The following is a 27,992-nucleotide window of genomic DNA, read 5'->3' on the forward strand; positions in this document are numbered from 1 at the left end:
TGTTGTTCTTCTTCTACAATACAATTATGTGAACTTTACAGGTTATCTTTTAGAATAGAGGAAAACGTTTGTAGCTTAAGCTAAGTTTCGTGCAAAAACTGGTACAATTCTGTAATAATCAGTATTATATATTTTAACCTATATATTCTAAAACAAGTATTTGTAAATTATCTAAAACTGATGCGAGAAAAATTAAAAAAAAAATCTTCAGGAAATGCCCGCCCTCAAAACGTTTAATTTACTAGTTTATAAAGATTTTGGCATATTTTATGGCTCTATGCATATATAAACGGTTGTTTGCAACAACCATTATTCATTATATTGTTGTTGTTGTTATATAGCAAACAATCGTTTATATACTACCATTTAATCAATCAAGAATCTTCATAATGAATCTTAATACAGCACATGGGAAATTGAAAGTAATCAATAAATTGACTTCATCCGTACAAGTCACATAAACGACACGATCGAGCGACCTTGAAAACTTGTAGTATTATAAAACATAAACGAATGGAAGACAATAAAAAACCTGGTGAATAATAGTTATAAAAGTTCTTGTTGAGTTCGCGTGTACACGATCTGAAAGTATTTATTTTTAAAAAACCATGCTTAATCTATTACTGTTATCACAGAGATGTCAAGTATTTCAAATTACTCTAACACTTAGGATATACCGCATGATCCTCCCCTGACGCCGCCAACTCTATAGATAACACAACAGTTTCCGGTGTATATGTGCACTTTATTAATAATGTTTAGAGATCTAGATCTACATTTACTTATATATCTTTAATAATCTGGAGTATTAAAAGTGAAGTAAGTTAACGGAATGTATATGTCATGTGTGTGCATTTTGTTTATTCTACTCATAAATAAGCATTATTATCTTTTAACCATGACCTCATTTTCATTTACTGGCGTGTAGCATGCATTTTCAGCTAAATTGCATTATAATATATTGTTTACAGTCAACCATGAAAATAACAAATAAAAAGTAGGATATTGTTTAACAATATTGACATGGCACTTCGTTAATTTTCGTTAAGGTCACTTGATAAACGAATATATTTGTTATAATATTTGTGAACTTTGCACGTCGGTGATGAGGTGTGGCGTACCGGACTACCTATCTGAATGTCACTGGTTCGATTTCTAACCAACAATTGCAGATTTTTGCCGTTCTGTTGATTGAATTGTTTCCTTTTGTTTTATCGGGACGTTTCCGTACAAACTTAGACGTACACATTTTTCTCTACAGTAGAACACATAAGTATTTTAACAGTTTTCTTAGTGAAATTATGCACTGTACGTATATGCTTAAATAGCGCACACACGCTATATGTGATCAAAATGATACATAGAAAGTATACACAAAGAGGGTTTGCATAAGATAATCACAATTTTAAAATTATGACAAAAAGAAACCAGCGAGTTTACTTCTATGTTCTTTAAGTGAAAGACCTTTACTTACTTCTTGCAAATAAAACAGGATTATCTACTGTGTACACGACTGCTTGAAAAACATTTCTTGCATTATCAGACTGGCGTTTCCGTTTGTTTTACCCATGCCGGAATTTCATCTGGCATGGGGGTACTAGATGAATTGCGTGCTGTACATTGCGTGCTATTCATTGGCACGTTTAGGATGACGTAATTTTACCGTTATGAATAAAATTGTAATTTCACTGTTGTAGGAAAATAATTACGGGTGTTATGACATAAATTTCAATGGAAATTGTTTAAATAAGGTAAAACGATTAAAGTATAATTGTAAAATATGCAAGAAAAAAAATATCTTACATATGTTTGCGGTTCAAATCGGAATATCGATCCCTCGCGAACCCACCCATGGGCGGGTCCCCTCTGGACGGCTTTTCCGATCCGAACCGTGGCATACCGGCTGCCGGTACAGACCAAAATATCTAGCTCGAGAGTAAAGTTCTGTTTACGGCGGTAACGAGGCTCTGATTCTTCGTCTTGCATATAGATGATAAAATAATAAATAAAAGAAAATACGAATCTAATATTTTCATTTAGCACTTTTTTTCTTAAAGTAGCGTATGAATTTACAACTCTATTCATAACGGCACATTGACGCCATCCTAAGAACGCAATTCATTCATAAAAGGCGCGTGGGAGTGACGTCATCTAAAGCATGCGACTTGTCTTACATGGGGGCGTAAGATAAGATTTTCTAGCAACGGTGTAAATAGTCGACTATCCTGTCTGATATGCAAGAAATTATTAGATTACCCCCGTGTAAGGCAGGTCGATTGCTTTAAATAACGTTCACATGATGCGTCATTTTTCCGTTATGAATGAAGTTATAAACTCATACGCTACTATCTAATATAATAATATAAGTTTTTGCAATTTCTTTCCGAAATATGATAAATATTTTATATGCAAGAAAGATAATCGTCAGAGACGGGAATATCCAGCTCCCTGGTAACTGTTTAGCGGAAACTCGACAGAGCCTCGTTACCGCCGTAACCCAGTTACCCTCGAGTTAGATATTCAGGTATGTACCTGTAGCTTGTGTAAGATCCTTTTTCGATAGCTCCAAGAGAGGATTCTTAATTTTGACATTTAAACAACTGTTTTATATACATTCATATCGATTGCAAGTTGGGTCGCAAAGTTCGCAGACTTTTATCGACTATATTAGGGTCAAATGCAAGGGTGTCAGGTAAATATTTTAAAAACTCTTTTGCTACCAAAATGTTCAGATGTACTCTTATATTTATCTAATTAGCTCTTGTTTATAGTTAAAAAGACACTCATTTGATGTTATGTTTTTTCATGGCGTGATTGAAATATTTTTCGTCATTTTTATACCATTTAATGAAAATCTTTTCCAAAAACTTGTATGCATATTTCAGATCATTTGCTCACTCCATTTTTTAGAATAATCATTTTCATTGTGCAAAATAATTTAAAAATTAAAAAAGCATTACGCATAACGCTTTTAACTGAAACCGGGGCCAAAAGAAAGGAGTTCTGTTTCTGGTATTCTGCCCAAAGAAAAGGGCTTGGGTATGTACGGGCTGTGAATCACACTAAATATCGATGATTCTCAATTTAATCTGAGATTATATCTGTAATATCTCTGTTATATATTTCCATTTAAAGTCTCCTTGTTGATCAATTTAACATTTTTCAATTTTATATGTCCTTGTTTTTGGATGCACTTGTACCTCCATTTACATTTGCTTAATTTGCCGTTAAAACCTCTGAACAACAAAAAAGGTTTATTGGCATAAATAACACGACAAAATAATCAACATATGTGGTTTAGGTAAGGCTACTGTATTGATTTTCAAACAAACGTATATAATGAGAAATGGCTCAAAATAAACCTTAACACTGAGCATTCCTCCTGAACATGTAGTTATATACGAAAATAATACATCCTACACATAGCAATCATCTCGTTAATAAGCGTGGCATAACCATTTTTGAACAACACTGCATCGTTAGAGAACACATGGTAGAAACAGGTTTGACATCACCTGTTGAATTATGATGATGATGATGATGACGATAATGATTGTTTCTGATATAAACTCAATCGTAACTTACCTGCTTCTTCATACGTTTATGAATATGTAGCAAGGTAAAATGTAGAATAACTTTATCACTAACGTCCTCTCTTCATAATGTTATGTTTAAGAAAAAAAAATAAAATATGTTGTTGCCTGAAATGGCAACAAAGAAACATTTTATGTGAAACAACAAACCTTATAGAGGAAATATATTAGGCAGTTTTTGTCTGGGGTCTTTAGTCTAGTCTAAAGTTTATTTTTTAGATATAAGACGTACTTGTTTCTCCTTTAAACTTATAAGATTTGATAACATCAATTAATTGATTGGTATTCAATCAAATAAATATATATAATAGATGGGAAAGTACAAAATATGCCGGAATACTATTAACAATCAGTTACATGTATCATAAATCTTCTACCTTAATATGTTGTAGGAAATGGCTGAAAGTGCATGTGAAGACGACCTGAAATTCTCGCTTTTAGTTGAAGGTGTAGTTATAAAGGCACAGACTGAGACAACAAATGAGAAGTCAGAAATAATTCGTGATGTCATAAGGTTTCATATTAACACCTGGCTCGATCAGGTAGAACAATTTGACGCTGCATATAAAGTATCAGAATTGATTCCAGTTGGAAGTTATGCCGAGGGAACTAAAATAATAAGAGCAGACGAATTTGACTATTTGGCTGTCATTGAAGCATTGTCAAAACCAGATGTGATAAAGATAGATGCAAGTGAAAGCGAAATTAATCACGGCTTGGTAAAGGTCGTATTAGCAGACGAAAATTAAAGTTAAAATGGAGCAAACTTTGTAAAGACGGTCATCTCTGAAATGTTTTCCAACCCATTAACTTCCCAGTAAAGGGTGAAAATAGATTTGGACATATTGTTATCGAAACTTTATGGAAATTTGTCAAGAAACTGGACGCGTATAGGACCGACAGCTGGGTCACCAACTGACATTAGATTGCAAATTCTCTTACCAGCAGTGTATGGTGGTTTTATATTTCACAGGTGCTCTTTTTTAGGGCACCCAATGTTATTTCTAAATTTGAATACGAGAACAGAGATGTATCGGTTGATGTTTTCACCAACAATAAGATATCATAAAATCCCACGAACTGTTTTCAAGAGTTGAGGACTTGCGCGGCCACAGTTTTGCTGAACTTGTTTTCCAAACGCAATCTGAACTGTTGCTTGTTCGGAACTGAAAGGGGAATCTTTTTTCAAAAAGGGACTGTGACAGAATCAAGGTGTTCATTTTTAACTTCATGAAACCCGACCACAAAGATCATAATATGTTTTTCTCTAAGTATAAATGTTTTTTTAAAATTATGAGTGGAGACTTAGTGAAGGCTACATTTTTTCCCTCACTTTTTGGATGAAAAATGGTTTTTTTTATCATGACCAAAAATTTTAAAAGTTCCCGAAAAATTAAACTAACTTTAAAAAAATTTGTTTTTAAATTTTTTTTTAAATTTATTTTAAAATTTTTGCACTGCGCAACAAAATTTGTTTTTGGGGAGTTAAAAAGGTTTAATAAAATATTTAAAAATAAAATTTTTAATTTTTTAAAAAAACAAAAAATAAAAACAGAAAGGGGAAAAAAAACAGACAGTGGCTTTAACCCTTTTTAAAAGGGGGTGACCCCCAAAAGTTTTTCAAAAAAGGGACCCTTGCAGAAAAGTTTTAAAAAAAATTTTAAGACTTTTAAATAGGAAAAATTTTTTGAAAACAGGGTTTTGTTTGACATTGGGAAAAGTCAGAAAAGATTTTTAAAGTTGGGGTAACTAATATTTTTTTTGAATTGAAATTGTTTTAAAAGGGTAAATACTTTTAAATTTATTAAATAAAACTTATTTAAAATGGCCCAAACTTTTAAAATTTTCGCCGGTTTTTTTTTTAGAAATTTCCCCAAAAAATTTTATAACAATTGGTTTTTTTTAACTGGGGTTTTTTATAATTGATACAAAATAGTATCTTTGTATAACAAGGGGAAATTTTGTAAAAAATTGGGTTTTGGGGTTTGAAAGTGCATTAGATTTATGCACAGGGTTTTCCAAAAAGGGCGTTTTAAAATCATATTTTGTTAGAAAATTTTAAACACCCCGCCCTTCTGGGTACCAAAAAAATCTTACTAAATAAATCATGAAAATTTTCTTCTTCCCAAATTATTTAAGTTTTCTTTCATTATGATACAATACTGAATGGTATTAATTCAAATGTTTAAGGAAATAGATATCACGTTTTAGTCAGTTGTTCATGTTTCGAGTTCAGTTGCGGAGTAAAAATAATCAAGAATGACAAATTTCAAAAGAATTGAACGATAACTTTGCAATATTGTACTACAACGCAAGAAAAAATATAAATGACATCTACCGTCATTCTAAATTGCTAATTGAAAAAGTATTTTAAATGTATAGAAAAATGTTGAACAGCATTTTAGCGGAGAAATAATCATGACGTCTTTTGGGTTACTGTATTGATATTACATCTGTTTAAATAAGTCGGTTTTTTATATCATACCCCGTGCCGCTTTTTGCGACCCCATAAAAACGGTATTGCACGGTTGTGCATATATTTTGAAATGACTTATTTCGTTTAAAAAACAAAAACGTAAAGATGCGCTTTTTTAGCTTACACTATTTAAAACGAAAAAATGAAAAAGAACTCTTTTTTCTTAAGTTTTAATTTTGGGGGTGTTTATTATTCAAAATATTAATTAATTTTATGCAACTCATAACTTTAAATTTTGGAATCAAAAAATATTTAAAACAAAAAAGTTTCTTTCAAAAAGGTTCATTTGCCCCAAGGTTTACGACATGTTTTGTTTTTTAAACTTTTCTCTTTGGGCCCGGTGGAAATGGAAAAAGAAGAAATTTTATAGGAAAAGCCGTTTAAAGTTTTTTAAAACAGAAATTTGGGGAAAAAGTTTTAATTTTTACTTTTGGGGGGTTCGATTTCCTGTTTTAAGGAAGGGTGTTTTTGAAAAAAACTTTGATGATTTGAAAATAGCAATTAGAATTCTTTCCCCGAAAAGGGGGAAAGGGAAAAAACCTTTAAAAATTTAAAACCCTATTTTCAAATCTGACTAAAGTTCAGATCTACTTATTTCTTTTATGTATATCTGATGACGACGGTATGTGTTTCGCCTTCTCTTTAGAGAAAGCTATTTATAGTCATGCATTCAAACTGGTTTTGGTTTTTGCATAGGCATTAGAAGAAGTATTAAAATACCGTTATAGTTTGAAGTTAAAGAAGTTGTTGATTTTTGTTAAAAAAAATGATTGAAGTATTTTTTAACAAATTACTTGAAAAAATAGAGTCAATTTTTTATGGGCAAGATTGTTTTGCCTGTTTATCTGCCGGCTATATGGACAACGCCATGTTTGTTCTTGAAATCATGAAAATTACTTACTCCCAGGGTTAAAATAAGAAACCTCGTCGCTTTTAAAATTATGAAAGCTCGCCGATGATTGGCTATGGAGCGCCATAGCTGCCTTATTTTGTTACATTTTGTTTTATTTTTCCCTAAAAGTGTCTTATTTTGTATAATAGAAGTGTTGACTTGCCAACATTGTATGGGAACCTGTCTTAACGAAGTCTTATTAGGTCAAATATTCATTTTTATCTTGTCAAAACGTAGTGCTGACTTGTCTAAACACTGTCTTATTATTTTAAAACGTCATGTTATCATGTGCAAATCCGGTGTTAACATGCCGAATGGAAGTCTAAATATGTCTAACTTGCACGCCATCTTTTTGAATTAAGATTTCATTATGTCTGAACAAAGACTTGTTTAAATGTGGTGTTGAATTATCTTGAAATTGTCTTTTCATGTGAAACAGTAGTGTTATCTTGTCAGAAGTTGGTGTCATCTTGTATAAATGTGATCCTGGTATGGTATGACACTGTTGTGTTATGTTATACTGTCGTTTTTCTTGTTTAAATGTGATATTTACTTGTCTAAACACCGTCACATTTTGTCAGACTATGTCATTGTGTTCAAATTCGGTGTTATCTTGCTTAAAGAATGTCTTTTTTATGTCAAAATAGCATGCTGTCTTGTCCAACTGTGGTGGTAATTTGTCTATAATTGTCTTATTATGTGAAACAGTAGTGTTATCTTGTCGGAACTTTGTGTCAACTTGTCAAACTAATGTCTTATTATGTCGGCTAGTAGTGATGTCTTGTTAAACTGTTATATTAACTTGGCTGAGTGCTGTCCTGTTTTGTCAAACTGTTTCGTTGCTTTGTATGAGGTGGTGTTATTCTGTCTTATTGTGCCAAAACATCATGCTGTCTTGTCTAAAACTGTTGTTATCCTGTCTAAAAATATACTTATTATGTGAAATACTAATGTTGATTTGCCAAGAAATTTTGTTTGTTTTTGTAAACATTATTTTATTATGTCAAACAGTATTGTTGACTTGTCGAAAGATGGTATTGGCATGTCTAAACACTGCCTTATTTTCTCAGATCACCATGCTATTTTATCCAAACTTTATGTAAACCGGCCTAAACACCGTCTTATTATGTGAAATAATGGTGGTGTCTTTACAAATTATGGTTATGCACTGTAAAAACGTTATTTAAATTTGTCAAACTGTCATGCTATTATGTCCAAATGCAGATTCAACTTGTCTATCTTCGTCTTATTATGTCAAATAGTCATAACATCTTGTCGAAACGTGGTGATGACTTGTCTTAATTTTCTATCTTTTTGTCAAAGTGTCATTTAATTTTGTCAAGGTTCGGTGTTATTTTTACTTAACATCGTCCTTTTACGGCGAAGTATCTTTTTTCCTTTTCAAATGTGGTGTTTACAATGTACTTGTTGAAATACAGTATCATTATGTAATACAGTGGCGTTGACTTTCCACTTTATGACTTTAACATGTCTAAATGCCGTCTCATTATGTCAGATAGTCGTGTTATCCTGTCCAGGTGCGATGTTGTCAAAATTCAGTATCACGTGACCAGAGCCCGCACGGAGCGATAAAAGATAGAGCAAAAAAAGATAACGGGACAGTTTAGCAAAATCAGACAGCGCTTTCTCAAGACAGAACTAAATGTGAATAAGACTGTTTCTGTGTTTTACAAGAAATCATCAAATTTCGACAATATAACACTTCTGTTTTACTTTATAAGAAAGAGTTTAGACAAGTCATTACCAATATTTTGACTTTATAAGACTGAGTTTTAACCAGTCAAAACTTTTTTTGAGTAAATAGCATACAGTTTATCATAATAAGGCATGATTTAGCCCAGGGAACACCCCATTTCGGTAAAATAATTAGAATATTTGATATAAAAAGACAATTCAGTAGTGTACGTTGACAAATAATTAAGATCATTGATTTATTAGGAATAAAGGTAATGACATCCGTCTATTTATTTTAGACATTTATAAAGCATGAACACAAAGACTGCACCTTCACTTTCTCTTAATTTTTCGTTTTTCGATTAAGATCCAGTTATTGGTACTGGACTTACTAACTTTGTTTATTTTTGTCACCTAGGATAAATATATCAATGTTCATGTTTTAAAATGAATAATTTAAAACATAGTCTTATCTTTCGCTTTCGTTTAAGACAACAATATACACCCATAAGTCATAATTTTACAATTGTCAAAGAATTTCTTGTTATTGTATCTTTTATATATTACAATGTAATGCATTTGTATATAAGTCTCTTCTGTTGTATGTACATTATATATACTTTGTAAATATGTCTCCAATTTTGGGGGATAATAAAATATAATACTGTTAAAAAAACACAGTTGTTTGACACATTTAGACAATGTTTAGGCATTTAAACACCGTATTTTGACAAAATAACATGGCATTTTGATAAAATAAAGCTGTGCTTTTACAAGTGAACACCAAATTTCGACAAGAGAACTTTACTGCCTTCAAATTATCAGACAGTCTTTTGAAACAACAGCTCCACAATTTGACAAAATAACGCGACTAGTTGACATAATATGACACATTTCAGACAAGCAAAGACGACATTTTTGTGTCGCCTCTACGGAGTAGTGGCGACATATAGGGATCACTTCTCCGTCGTCTGTCTGTCCGTCTGTCTGTCTGTCCGCACTCAGAGGAGAGTAATTATGTGGATAGAGGGACAATAGGTAACTGTTATTTCTCTTTGATGTCATTCATTCCGTAATGCTTTTATGTGGCTATTTTCTTTTGTGTGGCTAAAAAGAACAATAGAGAGAACAATAGAGTAGCCACATAATTACTGTCGTGTGAGAACGTCCGTCTGTCCGTCCGTCCGTCACAAAACTTGTCCGGACTACTCGTCATAAACTACTTGTGCAATTTCATCCAAACTTTACAGAAATGATCAGTACCAAGTCTAGTTGTGCATATTGTCAGCATTTTCCGGTTCAATGGTTTTTGTCAGAGTTATATGGCCCTTTAATAATTTTTAATTTTAAAGTTTGTCCGGACTACTTCTCTTATACCACTAATGCAATTTCAATGAAACTTTACAGGATTGATCTGTAGCTCAAGTCCTTGCGCATATTGCACGGTTTTTTGGTTGAATGATTTTTGGCAGAGTTATGGCCCTTTGATAAAAGGTGTTTTTTTCTGTGTTTTGCCAGATACACAAAAGCTTGTCCAGACTACTCCTCATAAACTACTGGTGCAATTTCATCCAAACTTTATAGGAATGATCAGTACCAAGTCTAGTTGTGCATATTGTCAGCATTTTCCGGTTCAATGATTTTTGTCAGAGTAATGGCCCTTTAATATTTTTTTTATTTTTAAAGTTTGTCCGGACTACTTCTCTTATACCACTAATGCAATTTCAATGAAACTTTACAGGATTGATCCTTGCGCATATTGCACGGGTTTTCTGGTTGAATGATTTTTAGTTGAGTTATGGCCCTTTGATAAAAAGGTGTTTTTTTTCTGTGTGTTGCCAGATACGCAAAAGCTTGTCCAGGCTATTCCTCATAAACTACTGGTGCAATTTTATCCAAACTTTACACGAATGATCAGTACCAAGTCTAGTTGTGCACTGTCTGTCTGTCTGTCCGTCTGTCACAAAATTTGTCTCAACATAAAATTGGCCACCATGAGGCGACACATGTGATCACTGATTGCTCTTGTTGACATGATAACACTACTGTTTGAAAATATTTAAACAATTTTAACACAAGTCAACATGACATTTTAAAGAGATAAGACTACTGTTAGGTATAATAAGGCAATGCTTAGACAAGTCGACAAATTACAATGGCATATTTGACATAATTAGACGCTTTCTGGGCAAGATAAAAAGAAATGTAATAATATGAGGCAGCTATGGCGTTCCATAATTGGCTGTGTGAATATCGACAGAAATAATTTCGTATATGGTCACGCTCAGATCTAAAAGCGGAGCGTTTTTTATTAGATTACATCATTGTTTTATTTTATTTCATAATATTGTTGTACTTTATTAAAATAAATTATATGTTTTTTACTGTTTAACAGTATTATGTTTAACTGACAAATCAGTAAAATTTAAAATAATTTCCTTGTTAAACATTACAGCAGCATGCTAAAGAGCGTGAGAAGGAAATGATTAAAGAAAGCAGTTCTACATCTGGCGGTATTCCCATTCAAGTCTCTGAAACACATTCTATCAATGAAACTTGTTCTAATGATGGTGTGTCTGGAACACTTCCCGTGTCGGCAAATTCGTCTCAAGGTCGGAGTTCAGGTTCAGAAGAATTCCTCCTTGCTGTTTACAATATACAAGATACTACGGTTACGCATGAAATTCTGTACCAACGGAAAAAAGATGTGTAAATGTTTGTGAAGTAACGAAACAAAAACAAAATGGAGTGAAACATGCTGCAATTGTGTGAAGAGTAATATTCTTATATTAACACACGAAATTATAATCCAAATACGGAGGTTTGTACTTCAGTCTATAATATATGATCATTGACCATGCATGAGTCTCAATCAATTTTCTTTTTGACTTGGAAAAATCTAATTTAACCAGTGAATATGATACTTCACCCAGAGAATATTATTATATAAGAAATGCTGTTGAATATCACATCATATTCAATGACACACTTGTCAATAATTGTATAATATATCTTTTTGACTCAAAATTCAGACGCTAATGAAAATTCATGTTAGGAAGTGCGCACTTTTACACTCGGAATATTCTTTTTAGAAAACTGAGTCATTGACCAAGCATTCAATGTAATAGATTCCAGTAAATTTTTATCGTAGTTTGATCAATGCAAGGATTAATGTTTATTCTGTAAAGCCATAACAAAGCTTTTGTATTTATTGCTTCGTTGTTTGATTTTAACCTCTGTTCTGTCTCATATAAACTCCCAAGTTGTTTGACTAGATTGGTTACAGCTGGTGCCAGAATAACAAAAAACCTGTGTGCCCTGTTATTTAAAATGATGATATAAATTTTAAAAACATTTTTTCAATCTTCATCAAACTTTGTAAGAATGTTTATGTCAATAATATCTATTAGTTAAATATATGCTATGCTCAAATTTGATATGAGAAAAAAAGTCATAACTGCTACACATTCTTTTTGTAAATATTAAATTAAAAACATGTATGACTTCACACAATGTTAATACGTTATGGTGAAATGCTACACACTATAGGTGATCATAATATGAACATATAGTGTCATTAAAAAACTGACTAAATCTTCGAAAGAAATATCGGCTTTTCTTGTCCTGTAATAAAGAATGCAACTCCCATACATAGTTTATTTATTCTTTTATTCAAATTACTTGTATATACAAATATAATTATATTCAGTAGGAGTTTCGTAGATTTCGATTAATTTCTGTGATTGAAATATTTTACACCAGGATGAGCAAAGTATATCTTTAAAAAAGGGTTTATCTTAGGTTAAAAACTATGTGAAAAACTAGGTAACAAAATCAATATAAAAATGATATCTCGAATGACTTTGCAGATGAGTCAAAATTTAGGTCATCAGATAAAATCGAAGAAAACCATTCTATAATCATAATATGTTAGATAAAAAAGAAAAAATACTCTACAATGTATCAGCATTTATGTGGTGCTTTCCCTTCGTGTACCTACTCGTGACATAATAAAGCTGATCTGCTTTCTATACGATTTGCCACAATGCCGGCAAATAAACACATCATAACTTCCCGATTTCTGTAAAGATGTTCAGTTACTAGTACTTAATTTGGTGTGATGATGTTTTAAACGATAATATAAGCGCAATATTGAAATTTTAGATATAAAATATTTTTTCCATAGATATACAATAACATGCTTACCATTTAAAAGGAACACTTTTTTCGAACACAAAAAAAACAACTGATTTTATTTCCAAAATAAATGGTATGACATTTTATGTCTGAAATTGAAACTGGTACTTTGCTGGTGAAATAAATGCTATATAATGTACAGTTTTGTATTGTTGCACTGTAAATACTTTTCAGCTGATGTACAGGGTGTGGTATTAAAGCAGGCAGAATACCATTATAACAAAGCAAATTAACCGAATTCATTTCAATTTGATACTTCTTTCGTTTCACTTTCAAACATAGTATTTGTATGACTTCAGGGATAGAATGCAAAAAACAAGCATAATTAAATGAAAAAATGACGAAATTAGACCATTGTACTCATTTTCTAAAAAGATGTAAAACTTTACAAAGGATGGATGTAATATATTGACTCGCTATTGGTCAGCTAGTAATTAGCCACTAGCTGATAAGCCCCGCCTAAATTCACCTGGCATCACCTCTATGTAGTATCATTAGTAAATAGATTTAGTAACCAGACGGCTGCGTTGTTTAATCTCTCTACCCATGCTTGTCCAGTTAACTATTTTAAATGGGCGGGAACTTACTTTGGGCGACGAGGATGATTGGATAATTTACTTTTCACTATTTTAATTTATTTTAAGGGGAAAACTTGAAATAATAAGTTCAGAAAAAATAAATTTAAAATTGTGGCTTTTTTCAAGAATAAAGGTTTTATAAAAATTTAAATTTCAAATGGCATTTTTTAAACTCCCAAAACGCCACAGCCCTTTAAAAAAGTTTTTGGACAAACTCCCAAACTTTCCAGTTCAGGGGGACAAATTACAAAAAAACGTTTTGAATTTTTACATACATGCAGCCGGAAAAAAACAAAAGACGAAAGAAAAAAACTTCCCTTTTTACACCTGGGGAGGGGGAATTTAAACAAGACATTTGAGACATAAAATCCGTAAAGAAAATTTTTATAGAAAAACCCGGGTCAGGGATTTAACTCTTTACTTTAACCCAAAGGGGAAAAAAAAATAGCATTATGGAAAGACATAGATTTAGACAGGAAAAACAAACACTCAGCATGAAACTGTTAGCCACGATTACGTTGTAAGACTCAAAAAACTCTCAACAGTATCTTGGGGTGATTTTCCAGAAAATACCCAGCAGACGACATGATTTCGCGATCAATTTATAGAACAATTTTAACCCCAAAAAAGAATTAAAAGAATCAGATTTCTCGCGAACAAGACCTAACTTAGAAAAATTCAAAAATATAAAAAAAAAAAATTTTCCAAAAAAATTATTGCCCGCACAAACAGAACTTGCAAACTGCATGCAATGAAATACAACTAGTCTACAAAAAATCAACCAACAAATTAGATTATACCTATCAAGATGACGTAAATCATGTTAAACACAAACCAACTAGAACAGCGGAAGCAGTACCAGCCAAGAGCCAGACCAGCACCAAAACCGACACAATTCAAGAGCTGCTACCGTTGCGGAGGAAAAGGTCATTCTGGTCACGAATGTCTTAAATCTCGTAATATTACGTGTCGTAAATGCAACAAGCTTGGACATTATGCAAACATGTGCAAATCTCAAAAAAAGCCACGTGCATTACGTAAATGATCATCAAGAAAATGTAAATGCACAACAAGACGAATGTGTATTCAACATAAATACAAAATGTCAGTCACCATATGTGCAAGTTGAAATAGAAGGAATTAAATGTAAATTGCTCATAGATTCTGGAGCTAGTGTTAACTGCCTAGATCGCGCAACCTTTGAAAAAGTAAAAACAAAATCAACATCACTTCACAAATGTCATTCAAAGATCTACCCTTATGCTCAAAAAATACCTTTGAAAGTTCTTGGAATTTGCAGAAATGAAAATGAAATTAAATGAAAAGGAAACAAAAATAAAATTTCACGTCATTGATAAAGAATGTACACCACTATTAGGACAGCAAACTGCAGTTGATCTAGGATTACTTAAATTCTGCATAAATAATGTGAAAAAACAAATCAAAATAACATGGATAATATTTTATCGGAGTTCAGTGACAGATTTCAAGGATTGGGAAAACTCAAAGATTTCCAGCTACAGCTACATATCAACAAAGATGTTAAGCCCATTGCACAGCCAAATCGCAGAAAATACCTTTCAAAATGCGACAGCAAGTCAGAGAAAAAATTAAGCAACTTCTAGATTCTGACGTCATAGAAAAAGTTGAAGGTGCTACACCATGGGTGTCACCCTGGTAATTATTCCGAAAAGCAATGGAGACATAAGAATTTGTGTAGACATGAGACAAGCAAATACAGCAGTTGAACGTGAACGGTTTTCAATGCCGAACATTGACGAAACACTAGAGGAACTTAGTGGAGCCAAATTCTTCACTAAACTAGATCTAAACATGGGGTATCACCAGATAGAGCTCGAACCACAATCAAGAAAAAATAACAACATTTGTCACAAACGATGGAATATATCGCTATCGCCGACTTATGTTTTGGAATTTCCTGTGCTTCAGAAGTCTACCAACGTATAATACAACATACTCTTCAAGACATACCGAACTGCAAAAATATTTCGGATGATATATTGGTATATGGCACAACAAAAGAACAACATGATGCCACATTGCATAAAGTTCTACAACGCCTACGAGACAAAAACCTAACTCTGAACAAAAGTAAATGTTGAATTCTGCAAGACAACCATCACATTTATGGGTCACACCCTCACCGCTGATGGACTCATGCCCACATGATGACAAAATAAAGGCAGTGCTAAATACAACACCACCAAAAAATGTGAAAGAAGTTAAATCTTTCTTAGGACTGCTAAACTACTGCTCGAAATTTCTTCCCAATTTCGCAACAATTTCGGAACCTATCAGAAAACTAACAAGAAAAAATGTTCCATTTGACTGGGAAAAAGAACAACAATCTGCGTTTGAACAATTAAAATCACTAATAACAAGTGCAAGTGTCATGGCTTTCTACAACCCAGAAGCTGAGACAACTCTAATGGTCGATGGCTCACCATATGGTCTGGGTGCAATTTTGGTTCAAAAACAAAATGATGGACATTTAAGACCTGTAGCATATGCAAGCAGAACACTAAATGATGTTGAAAGGCGTTACAGTCAAATTGAAAGAGAATGCTTAGCAGTAACTTGGGGAAATAGAAAAGTTTCACACTTATCTGTATGGATTAACCTTTAAAGTAATTTACAGACCATAAACCGCTAGTCAACATTTTCAAGCCAACACACAAACCTCCAGCTAGACTAGAAAGAATGCTTCTTAGACTACAAAGTTACAAATTCAACATCGAATTTCAATCAGGAGCATTAAACCCAGCTGACATCCTCTCAAGGTCAACGTATAGTCAAGAAAAATGTGAGATTTCAAATATCACAGAAGGTTACATGGATTATGTGTGCGAAAATGCCGTGCCAATGCCTATGACCTTAGATCAAATTGATAAAGAGTCATCTCAGGACAAATTCATTCAAGAACTTATCAAGTGCATTCAGCATGATAAATGGCCGAAAAATCAAGATTTCAAGATTTTTTCTACAAGTTACGCAATGAACTGTCGGTACATAATAACATTGTGTTACGGGGAAACAGAATTGTAATTCCACAGGGACTTAGGCCAAAGGTATTACCAATCGCACATGAAACACATCAAGGCATAGTGAAAACAAAGCAAATGCTAAGAGAAAAAGTTTATTGGCCTGGCATTGACAACGAAATTGAAATGCTGATTAAAACGTGCTTCCAGTGCAGCTAGTCTCAAACCCGCCACGACAACTTCCTATCACACCAACCGAATTACCAGAAACACCCTGGCAAACCGTTGGGATGGATTTAACAGGACCGTTCCCAGGGGGAGAATATATTAATTCTTGTAGTAATAGATTACTACTCTCGTTATCCAGAAGTTGAAATCATGAAATCAATCACTTCAAGATGTATAATTCAAAGACTTATGAAAATATTCGCCACACATGGACTTCCGTCAGTGATTAAAACGGACAATGCACCAAACATGGTATCTCAAGAAATCACAAACTTCTTCACTGCAAACGGAATAAAACACCAACGTGTTACGCCTTATTATCCACAAGCAGCAGGATTGGTAGAAAATTTCAACAAAACAATAGCAAAATGCGTTAAGACTGCTAAACAATGGAAAGAAAAACTGACGAACAGAAATCTACAAATTTTTGATGACATATCGAACAACCCATCATGTATCCACAGGATCCGCACCTGCATCCCTATTATTCAACAGAACAATTAGGAATAAACTACCGCACTTTGAAAGAAAGAAAAAATGACACAAAAGTAAGAAAAATGGACTCATACAAAAAACAAAACATGAAGAAATACGCAGACAGGCAGGCAAATACTCGGATTATAACATATAAACTTGGACAGAAAGTGCTTATTTTAAACAAACATCAAGGAAAATTAGACTCAAAATGGAATAATGAAATATACATTGTTATTGGACAAACGGGAAATCAAGTGAAATTAAAATCAAGACACAATGACATTGTGAGAAGGCATATCACTCAGATCCGTCCATTTTATCAGAGATAAACTGTCAGACACATTCTCAATGAAAACAAACTGACCATACAGACTAACCATTAAACTAAGAAAATTAATGACATGTTTCAGGAAATGATTACTTTAAAAAAATTAAATAGCAATAAATGCTATCATTCAAACTGGTAGAGAAAACATTAAGATTAATCAGTGTAACATTATTTCTGAGACTGTTTACAAAATGTCTAAACTTTATTGCTCTGAAAACTTCATGCGTCTTAGATAAATGACCACTATTATTTACAAATGACATGCTAGATTATGTTCATGATTATAATGCTTTTATTTCAGGGATTTTGAGTTCATGAACTTTTTAAACTACTTGCATGTTATTCTTCTGAGAAAAAGGCGGATGTAATATATTGACTCGCTATTGGTCAGCTAGTATTAGCCACTAGCTGATAAGCCCCGCCTAAATTCACCTGGCATCACCTCTATGTAGTATCATTAGTAAATAGATTTAGTAACCAGACCCGGCTCGGCGTTGTTTAATCTCTCTACCCATGCTTGTCCCAGTAACTATGTTATACAGACATTACAATGGACATTGTTTTTAGGACAGGCAAAATTACAAATATTTGCACAAGATGTCACTTCCAATTTTGCTTAAAATGCGTTTCTTTTACGAAAACAACGCATTTTAGTACTTAGCTGTTCCCCCATTTGTACCCAATACCCAAAAACCCAAAAAAAGCTTTCGACTCAGGTCTAAACTGAGAGCTGCCTATCACAGATCAGTACAAAGTTTTCATACAGGGGTTCCGTGCAGCCTAGTTTTACATATAAATTTAACGTTTAAAGTATGCTTGCCTCAATTTTACTGCTTTTACCGAGCGTTCAGGCCGCCATTGTATGAGTCCATTGTATGATTTTGGTCACGTGATCATCCGCAGTGTGACTAGTGACTAGCGCCTTTCGCCCTTGCTACCTGGCAGTCTAATATTGCTGCATATCGACAGTTAGCGGTCTGGTGCTGATGACCCATCGTGTTCAGAGATGAGCCAGAATAGCAAATCACGAAGAGATATAAGTATCAATAATATATCTTCAGAAAAACGTTAACTATTTTGATTTTCTTTTTCTTATAGTATCAGAAAAATGAGGATGAAGATCCGCGTTCTAATTATGTTAATCTTGATGAACATTCTATCGTTTATACACGATAAACATATGGCATTGCCAGTATTAAGATTTACTTCTCCTGCAAATGAGCTTGGTTGCCATCGACATACAGATATTAAACAGTTTTGCAACACAAGTAAATAAGTAAGTAGTATTTGATCGAAGATATATATCTATAAATTGGTTTTCAAAACGTATATGAAAATATAAGAAATATACATATTACGAACTATTATATGTTTGCCTCAAACGTGAAATGAAAAGTTTTTTTAATAGCCTTCGATCTGAAGGTAACACTGTTCTAAAAATAGATTTTACCTTATCACCACTACATCACCTGCACTGACTTTCGGACAAGGGATTAGGGAGTTCACACTATACATGATGTTAATCAGCGTATATTTACTTTGTTTACATGCAATATTTTAAGAAATTGTAGAATGCAAACAAGTTGGAAATGGAATTAAGTGTGAAAAGAAAAGGGACAACTACACACTGTACTTTTGAAAAGTTAAATTTAAACATATGTCACAATCTGCTCTGGCCTCTATATTTGTCAATAAAACGGTTTTTGTCATTCAGGCAGAAAAAAAGTTTGACTCTTAAATTGATTGATGAGGCGAAGTTTACAAAATGCACCAGTAATTCTAAATTGGCGATGATTTTAACAACAAATATTTTGTGTGAGACATAAAATAAAAAACAAATGTATTTTATTGTCTATACGTAAACAGTGTATGTTAAATCACGGACCTCAATTGTCAATTCAGTTTAAATATACATGCAAGCATGCATGTACGTATACATTATTTCTGATAAAGTAACTTCTAGAATCGGCATTTTTTATTAGGTAAAATAGGAAAAACGCAGAGTTTTGCGTATTCTAAAATTATTTAAGAATTAATTTAAGATAATTATTATACAGTAGTCATTAATATAATACTCGTAGCACTTTGGTGGATAGATTCATAACTTCTCCAAGCTGCGTATTTTACATTATAAACAAACTTTTGTACGGTATATCTGGGACAGAAAGATACTTTTTCATTTTTAGTCCCAATTTCTTAAAATCATACCATATCATATCACCATTTCTAATTTTGATAAACAGTGAAACAAAAACAAATTGCCAAGCGCCGGCATTTTTCTCAAATTGACATGCAGGGAAAGTATTGCCCCGAAAGTTATTTCTTTTTCACCATATCATCTTTTTTTTCCTGATGGTTTTAAACCATCTCAATCATGCTTTACGCAAGTTTAACCCCAGGAACATCATTTCCATTGAGAGAAATGTGAATAAAAGTATTCGTAACCATTACATGTTGTATAATCTACATGTAGATTAACCAGTTTCCTTGTCCGAAAGTTATCGATATGTGGCTATTTTTAGAACAGGTCTCTTATCAGTGACGTATACGATGCTTATCTCAGATCGTTCCCTATTGTGTACAGTTCAGTAAGTATTAGCCTTCATGTCGTTATTTATTTAGTTTGTTCATTAAATATATCATGTTAACTTTCATGGCATTGTACGTTTCACACTAATATACGCAGGCTGCTTTATATGTTAATCACGATTAAGTGATAAATAAACGTTGTATCCTTCTTCTATAGTAATATGAATAAGGTTAAGCCACAAAGCGAGCTTTTGACAGACATAATAGTACATTATGATTTACACCCATCGGTGGCTACACATTTTATGCTTTCAATACACTATAACTGCACACTCTACACAGCCGGGTCTGACTATACTCTCAACAGTTGAGGTAAACATACGCGTGATAAAATCTCAACACTTGAGGAAATACCGCTGTAAACTAAACCGCTGACGAATTAGCTGACGATAGAGAGTAAATAGGAAACTGCTGGCCAGTTAAATGGAAACTGCGGAAAAATATAATATATTTTATATATCTAACTGGTTAGCACTTTTTATAATAAGTTTAATTGGTCAGCAGATTCTACCATATGTTTAACTGGGCAGTAGTTTTTATTATATGTTTAACTGGTCAGCAGTTTCTCGCACGCTGAATTTGATGCTCATATAAAATAAGAAGGAAATTTTAAAAAAGCATTTTCTACTATATTTTTTTCGGGAGATGTAGAATCTGCTTTATTTACTTATATTACAACATAAATAAACAATTCACGACAACGCGCCATATTGCTTTATAAATCTTACCTAATACATTAAATTGCAGCAATACTATGCTTATAACTATGCTAATAAATTATTTTTACATTTTAGAAGTATCATTATTTAAAATTCACGAAGTTGACCTCATCACGGATTTCCCGTAACCTCATACATTCTATTAGTATGTTCATTTTTAAACATAAAATATTTATGCAACAAGTGCAAATAATACTGCAAAGACAGCAAAGGGAAAGCTCCGCAAAAAACATTGCTTTTAGCTATGTATATGATATTAGATTATTATGATAATCATTGTGATTTTAAAATAGCATTATTATACATGGAAAATGAAAGCAGACATTATATTGCGCGATGAAAGTTACCGGAATCGGTTTTAATCCCTTAAATTTTGTTACAACAGAATGGCCATTATGTTCAACTTTTAATCATACGAAAGGTTTTGTGACGTAAAAATAATTTATAAAGTATATTGTTTTTTATATATATTTAAAGAAAACACAGACATATTTAATAGAAATGATTCCAATTTTTGACATGTATATATACTTGTCACGGTTCAAAACTGTTCACTATTTAGGGGAGATATTGGGTTAGCGGATGGATAGCTCAATCGGTAAAGCCGCGGTACGGTATTCCGAGGGTCCCGGGTTCGAGTCCCGATCAGCCTGCACATTTTTATACTCCTCCGCTATATTGAAATGGGTACAGACAACAATGTGAAATTAAACTTGGAGTTTATACCATCACGGTATCCCCTGTTGGGCCCCAAATGTCACAAGGAGAGAAAAATGTGCAGTCTGGCCGGGACACGAACCCGAAAACCTCGGAATACCGTATCGCGGCTCTACCGACTGAGCTATCCGGCCGCTTATCACACCAATTCCCCTTAATAGTGATCAGTTCTGAACCGAGACATACTAGCTAGTAAATGTATTATGACTCTCAAATTTTTTATTTCAATATAAAAACAAAGTAGATATTTTTATCACTCTCAAGTGTTAGGATTTCGCCATATCGACAGAATATATGTATTATGACTCTCAAGTGTTGGGATTTCAACATATAGACATGATCTATGTATTATGTACCTCAAGCGTTGGGATTTTAATGTCTAGACAAAATATTTGTATAATAGCCCTCAAGTGTTGGGATTTAAATGTCTACACAAGATATTTGTATATTGACCCTCAAGTGTTGGGATTTCAACATATAGACAAGATAAATGTATAATAATTCTCAAATCGTTGGATTTCAATGTCTATATAATATAAATGTATTATGTCTCTCAAGTGTTGGGATTTAAACGTCTACACAAGATATTTTTATATTGACCCTCAAGTGTTGGGATTTCAACATATAGACAAGATTAATGGACTATGTCTCTCAAGTATTGGGAATCAACATATAGACAAGATATATGTTTTATGTCTCTCAAGTATTGGGATTTTAACGTCTACACAAGATATTTTTATATTGACCCTCAAGTGTTGGGATTTCAACATATAGACAAGATAAATGTATAATGTCTCTAAATGTTAAAATCCCAACACTTGAAATGTATAATACATATATCTTGTTTATATGTTGAAATCCCAACACTTGAGAGAGATAATACATATATCATGTCTATATGTCTAAATCCCAACATTTGAGACTCATTATACATATATCTTGACTACATGTTGAAATCCCAACACTTGAGGGTCATTATTGAAAGATTTTTTCTAGACGTTAAAATCCCAACACTTGAGAGACATTATACATATATCTTGTCTATATGTTAAAATCCCAACACTTGAGAGACATAATACATACATCTTGTCTATTTGTTGAAATCCCAACACTTGAGGGTCATTATAGAAATATCTTGTCTACACATTAAAATCCCAACACTTGAGAGACATAATACATATATCTTGTTTATATGTTGAAATCCCAACACTTGAGGGACATTATAGAAATATCTTGTCCGGACGTTAAAATTCCAAGACTTGATAGACGTAATACATAGCATGTGTATGTGTTGAAATCCCAACACTTGAGAGACATATTACATATATCTTGTCTATATGTTGAAATCCCAACATTTGAGGGTCATAATACATACATCTTGTCTATATGTTGAAATCCCAACACTTGAGGGACATTATAGAAATATCATGTCTAGACGTTAAAATCCCAAACATTGAGAGATATACTACATATATCTTGTTTATACAAATATCTTTTCTATATGTTGAAATCCCAACACTTCAGAGACCTCATACATATATCGTTTCAATATGTTTAAATCTTAACACTTGAGAGACATTATACATATATCTTGTCTACATGTTGAAATCCCAACATTTGAAGGTCATTATACAGTCAATCCAGAAATTTATGCTGTTTTCAGATATGAAAAATGACTTAAAATCAATCAACATGAAATCATGATTTAACAACTTTTTCAATAAGTAAAATATGTTAGGCGACTTGTTACAAAACATTGCTCACCAAATGTGACCGATTTTCAAATTGCTTTGACTCAAAAATGTACACCTTATTTTCAATGTAACGGAAGTTAAACTTCTGAGCAGGGTCAAATATGAAGCATTTTACTGTTCTAGATCTCAGTTTATCAATGATTAAAACATATTGGCAAGCAGAAGAGATCTTATATATAAAATATATACAGAATATTTGACACTAAAGACCATTTTAATAAAAATAATAACACAGAGAATAACATAAGTGAGCAGGTTTAAAACGTGACTATTTTCTTATAAGAAAACAATCGCAAAACTAATGAAAAGAGAAAGAGTGTTACACTTTTGTCATATTCAGCTATATACATATTCAACAAAAACCATGGCATTACCTGTTACCAAATGTTATCAAATTATGTTTTCTTGTACTTGTTAGTTTTACATATAGAGTCAGTAACGGAAGTTAAACTGTCAGATATTTGCTGTCAAACATTTTATATTTTACTTCAAATAACTTGCCTCTAATGTATATCGGGCAAGTTAAGTAAATTGTTTGCAGCATGAGTGTGCATAATACAAAATAACATAAAAGTCCTACAGCATACTCATACAAGCTGGAAAGGTGCCTTCCAAGAAACACGGTTATGTTTGTAACAGTGGTATATTATTTTTCAATGTAAAGGTTTATGAAATTTAAAAAAAAATCAAATAAAGAATGTTTCGTAAACAAAAGATTTGCTTCAAGTGTTAAATATTTGGAACTCACTGTTTAGCAAATACTGGCATTTGCTGGAGAAATTGTATCAATAATATGTATTTTACTTAGGTAACGGATGTTAACAATTTTTCATGTATGTTTGTATGGTTTAATAAATTTGATTTCAAATGCATCAACTGACGTCTGACCAACATAGCATCATTTTTAACAATCTAAATGTATCTGTACAGTTTCCCTGATTTGTATCAAACAAAATAATTAATAAATTAAAGCATTTTGCTTTGAAAGATGGAAAATTAAGGCAAACATTTTGACAATATTCATGACTTAATATATTTGCCAGTAATATATCTATGTCATATCTAAATTCAGTATATTAACAAGAGGGCTATTTGGGCGATATATGGCTTACTTGAATAAATATTGCAAATACCATATCATCTTTGGTTCAGGTATGTGAGATCATAATGAACTCTATAAGGAAAATTCGTTACTTTGTGACCTTGACCACTTCAAATTCCACAGGAAGAGACGGATTATTTTCTTTTTACATGTTTTACTTTCTTCCCAAGTATCTTGCATCAGTCAAAAAATAATGGCTTTATTTAGAAAATTAGAATACTTCATTAATTATTCAGTATGACCATGACCTCTGTAAAATTTCACAGTTTATATATATATAAGATGTATTTTTTATCAGATATCAAAGTTATTATTCACTTAAAATGTCATAAAAGATATTTTTAGCATGTAGAGACCAGCTGCACTTGTCAAATCGTGTCACCAAATGTCAAGAATTATCAGTTTTGGTAAAGGGCACACACCAATTAGACAACAAATATATTAATACTAGGTCTTTCCGTTACATACTAAAGCCATGTTCAGTTTTCCATAAAGGTCCTAGAGCTCATGAAGCGGGTTCAATTTTGATTCCAATAAAATGATAACATTAAACTCAGTGAAAATATAATAGAAAATGATACAAACTAATTATCTTATACATATTTGTTGTTGTATTATATAGAAGTGGATTATTTTAATAATTGCAGTCAATTTGGTAAAATATATGCTTCTTTTAGCTCTTTAATGACCATCGCTTTATAGATATGGCGAACACATAACTAAGGATAAGAACAAAAATCAATTTATTTATAATGCATAATGTTTGGTATAACTTTGGCTTAATTCAAGTAAAATATATAACATTTGTCATACAACACCACAAAAAAATTCTAGTTTTGCCAATCCAATGATTATTATTCTGTATCAATGATTGGATCAAACTGGTTTATTGAAACAGACCAGAATCCTATTAACTTCCGTTACCACACACTTTACATATGCAGAACTCTCAAGATGAACGTTGTAAGGTAAATGTCACATGAAGTTGGTTTTTTTATATTGTGGGATGGAGTGCTACTTTCTGTCAAATAATTTTGTCTTAATGCAGGTTATTTGCAAAGGAAGACAAAACCGCCAAATTATTTTTAACTTCCGTTACCCTTGCTTGAATTTCTAAGAACAACATTGTTTTGGCCACGATATTGTAAATAAAAATTACGATTGGTAATAACTGCATGTGCTTATGTATAAAAACATATTGTTAAATACACTTTTCTATCTTTTGCAATCAAAGAATTTAATCAATTTGGAATTTAACTTCCGTTACTGTGCAGATACATTTTCCTACGACATTAGCATCATCACGCATGTACATGGAAGTACAAAAGATTTCAAATTGCTACATTTCTCCATTCACAGAAATACAGTTCTCACAAAGATAACTTTCTTTTTCGAATAAAACTTTTGTTAGAGTGAAATTGTACAGAATATTAATGAACACCAGTTAACGATAGAAGCTAATTTTGAATTAATATTATTGCAACTTTTTTGCATTTTTCAAAGTATGCTGGCTTTGATCTAAACAATACTTTTAGAGTGTTTCAAATATCTTTTAACATCATAATAGCATAGGTAGGATAACAATTACCAAAAATGTCACGGAAGTTAACAGTAACGGAAGTTAAAAAAAATGTTCTTTGAAAACCGATTTTCAATATTTATATCAATTTTAAAATAATAACAACCATTACACCATCTTCTTGTAAGCCTAAAAAATCATTATGAACCATTATAGGGAAGTTATACCTTGCAATGTTCCTAAACTTTTGGTCACGGAAGTTAAACACGTTTTTGTTTTTTCTCAGTGGAAACTGTATAATGGGCTATGATGCTCGAATATGTAACTTTGATAACATATAAGGGTAATATAACAATTTTTAACAAAATCCACTGATATTATATCCCATATACACGACATTATTGAATGTACATACCATAATAAAACAAAGTTTGATAACTGTAACGGAAGTTAATACTATTTTGGAGACATAGAAGTATCAAACCGAGCTGTGGGGTTTTGAACTGGACTAGATATTTTTCTTCTTTACAAGATAGGTCTATTTTAGTTTATGAGAAAAGTTTTTTTCTTAGAAATTTCATTAACTGTTGTTAATACTCATTTGAAATATACTACCGTTACTAGCGACAAGGCAAAAGGACCGATTTTGAATATTTTTGAGAATGGTGTAAGGTATTAAAATCTCATTTTGTGGTGTTTTTGCATATTTTCTAGTGTTTTAAGCATTGGCAAATAATTTCTGCCAAAGTACCGATTAACTAAAGTTATTAATACATAATAACGTATCCGGGACATCGAAAAATTGCAAAACAGCATAAATTTTTGGAACCACTGTATATAGAAATATCTTGTCTACATGTTAAAATCCCAACACTTGAGAGACATAATACATCTTGTCTTTATGTTGAAATCCCAGCATTTGAGAACACTAAATGAGTCATTATAGACGTTTTTACAAGATATATATGTTTGTTCAGCAAAATAAAATGTAAATATAAATGTAAGTATTTAATTATACTTCGTTTCTATTAGATTATTTACAACTGTATCGCCAGTGTTATTTTACTTTATGCTTTTTTGTCCGTTTACTTTCTTTATCGTCCGCGAGTGTCCTATACTGTATATGCACGTAAGAATAGTTTTAGATGAAGACGTAAAAAGTCTAACTACCCTTACCATTTATTGCAATATCTATACGAAGAAAGTTATTTTTGAAGGATAATGGAGTAACAAACATGAATTATCATATAAAATATAAATGTATCTATAATAAAACGTAATAAAAGTGACATAAAATTCAATCTTTTTTTAATTCTTTCAAAGCACTATTAACTAAATTTATCAGATTTCCATTATCACGGATTTTAATTGTAAATTAAAACACGTGCCATTATATCCAATTATTATCAAGCTACCATCGCCAAATTAACCATCTGCTATTTATATCGTCCGTGTTTCGCTCTTTCTCTTTAATTATTGTGAGCGTTTAGACTGTGCCATTGTATACACTCAAGTGTTGGGATATTTTGTTCCTGAAGTGTAATAGATAGCCAATTCGCTACACAGCCACACACTATATACGGCCATTTCACTAGACGACGTGTGCACGCGGCTGCTAGTAGATATACATTCGTCTATTAAGCAATCCGCTAGCTCTATAAATGATAATGAAACGGCAGTTTCCGGTATACACGTGAACATGATTAGCAGACTTATTAGTCAAAATATTTTAACCTACGGGATATTTAGATAATTTTTGACATGGTCAAAATCTAGCTCTGATCGCGTTGATATTTCGACTACAGACTTATGAGATGATCGATCTACATTTACTTATATATCTACGAATATACTGGATAGTAATCTGAAGAGATGAAGATTAAGTAAGTTGGTGATATTTTTATATATTATCTGTGGTGGAATTTTTACATATTATCTGTGTGTTTAATGGTTTATTTTACTCATAAATAAGGATCGTTATCTTTTCACTATGACCTCAATTTCTTTTATTTGTGCAGGCGTGTAGCATGAATTTTCAGCCTTATTATATTCTGGTGTTTACCATAAGCCATGAAAATAACAAATAAAAAGTACTTTTGCGACGTTAATATTAATTCGCTCACTCT

At 32.3% G+C, this 27,992-nt stretch overlaps 1 protein-coding gene across 2 annotated transcripts in view; it reads left to right on the top strand.

Annotated features, from left to right (window-relative positions):
* Positions 1–703: 703 nt before the first annotated feature.
* Positions 704–27,992, top strand: part of LOC132723839 (uncharacterized) — a 42,610-nt gene continuing 15,321 nt past the window's right edge. The window contains exon 1 of one of the 2 annotated variants that reach the window (XM_060708636.1): positions 704–819. The gene's annotated coding sequence lies outside the window, so the exon portion shown is untranslated. Of the gene's footprint in view, positions 820–27,457; positions 27,750–27,992 lie in introns of those variants that run through there. The other variant, XM_060708637.1, reaches the window with a different exon arrangement.

Source organism: Ruditapes philippinarum, unplaced genomic scaffold, assembly GCF_026571515.1.
Source record: "Ruditapes philippinarum isolate M1 unplaced genomic scaffold, ASM2657151v2 ctg7552_1_1_1_1, whole genome shotgun sequence".
Taxonomy (NCBI): Eukaryota; Metazoa; Mollusca; class Bivalvia; order Venerida; family Veneridae; genus Ruditapes; species Ruditapes philippinarum.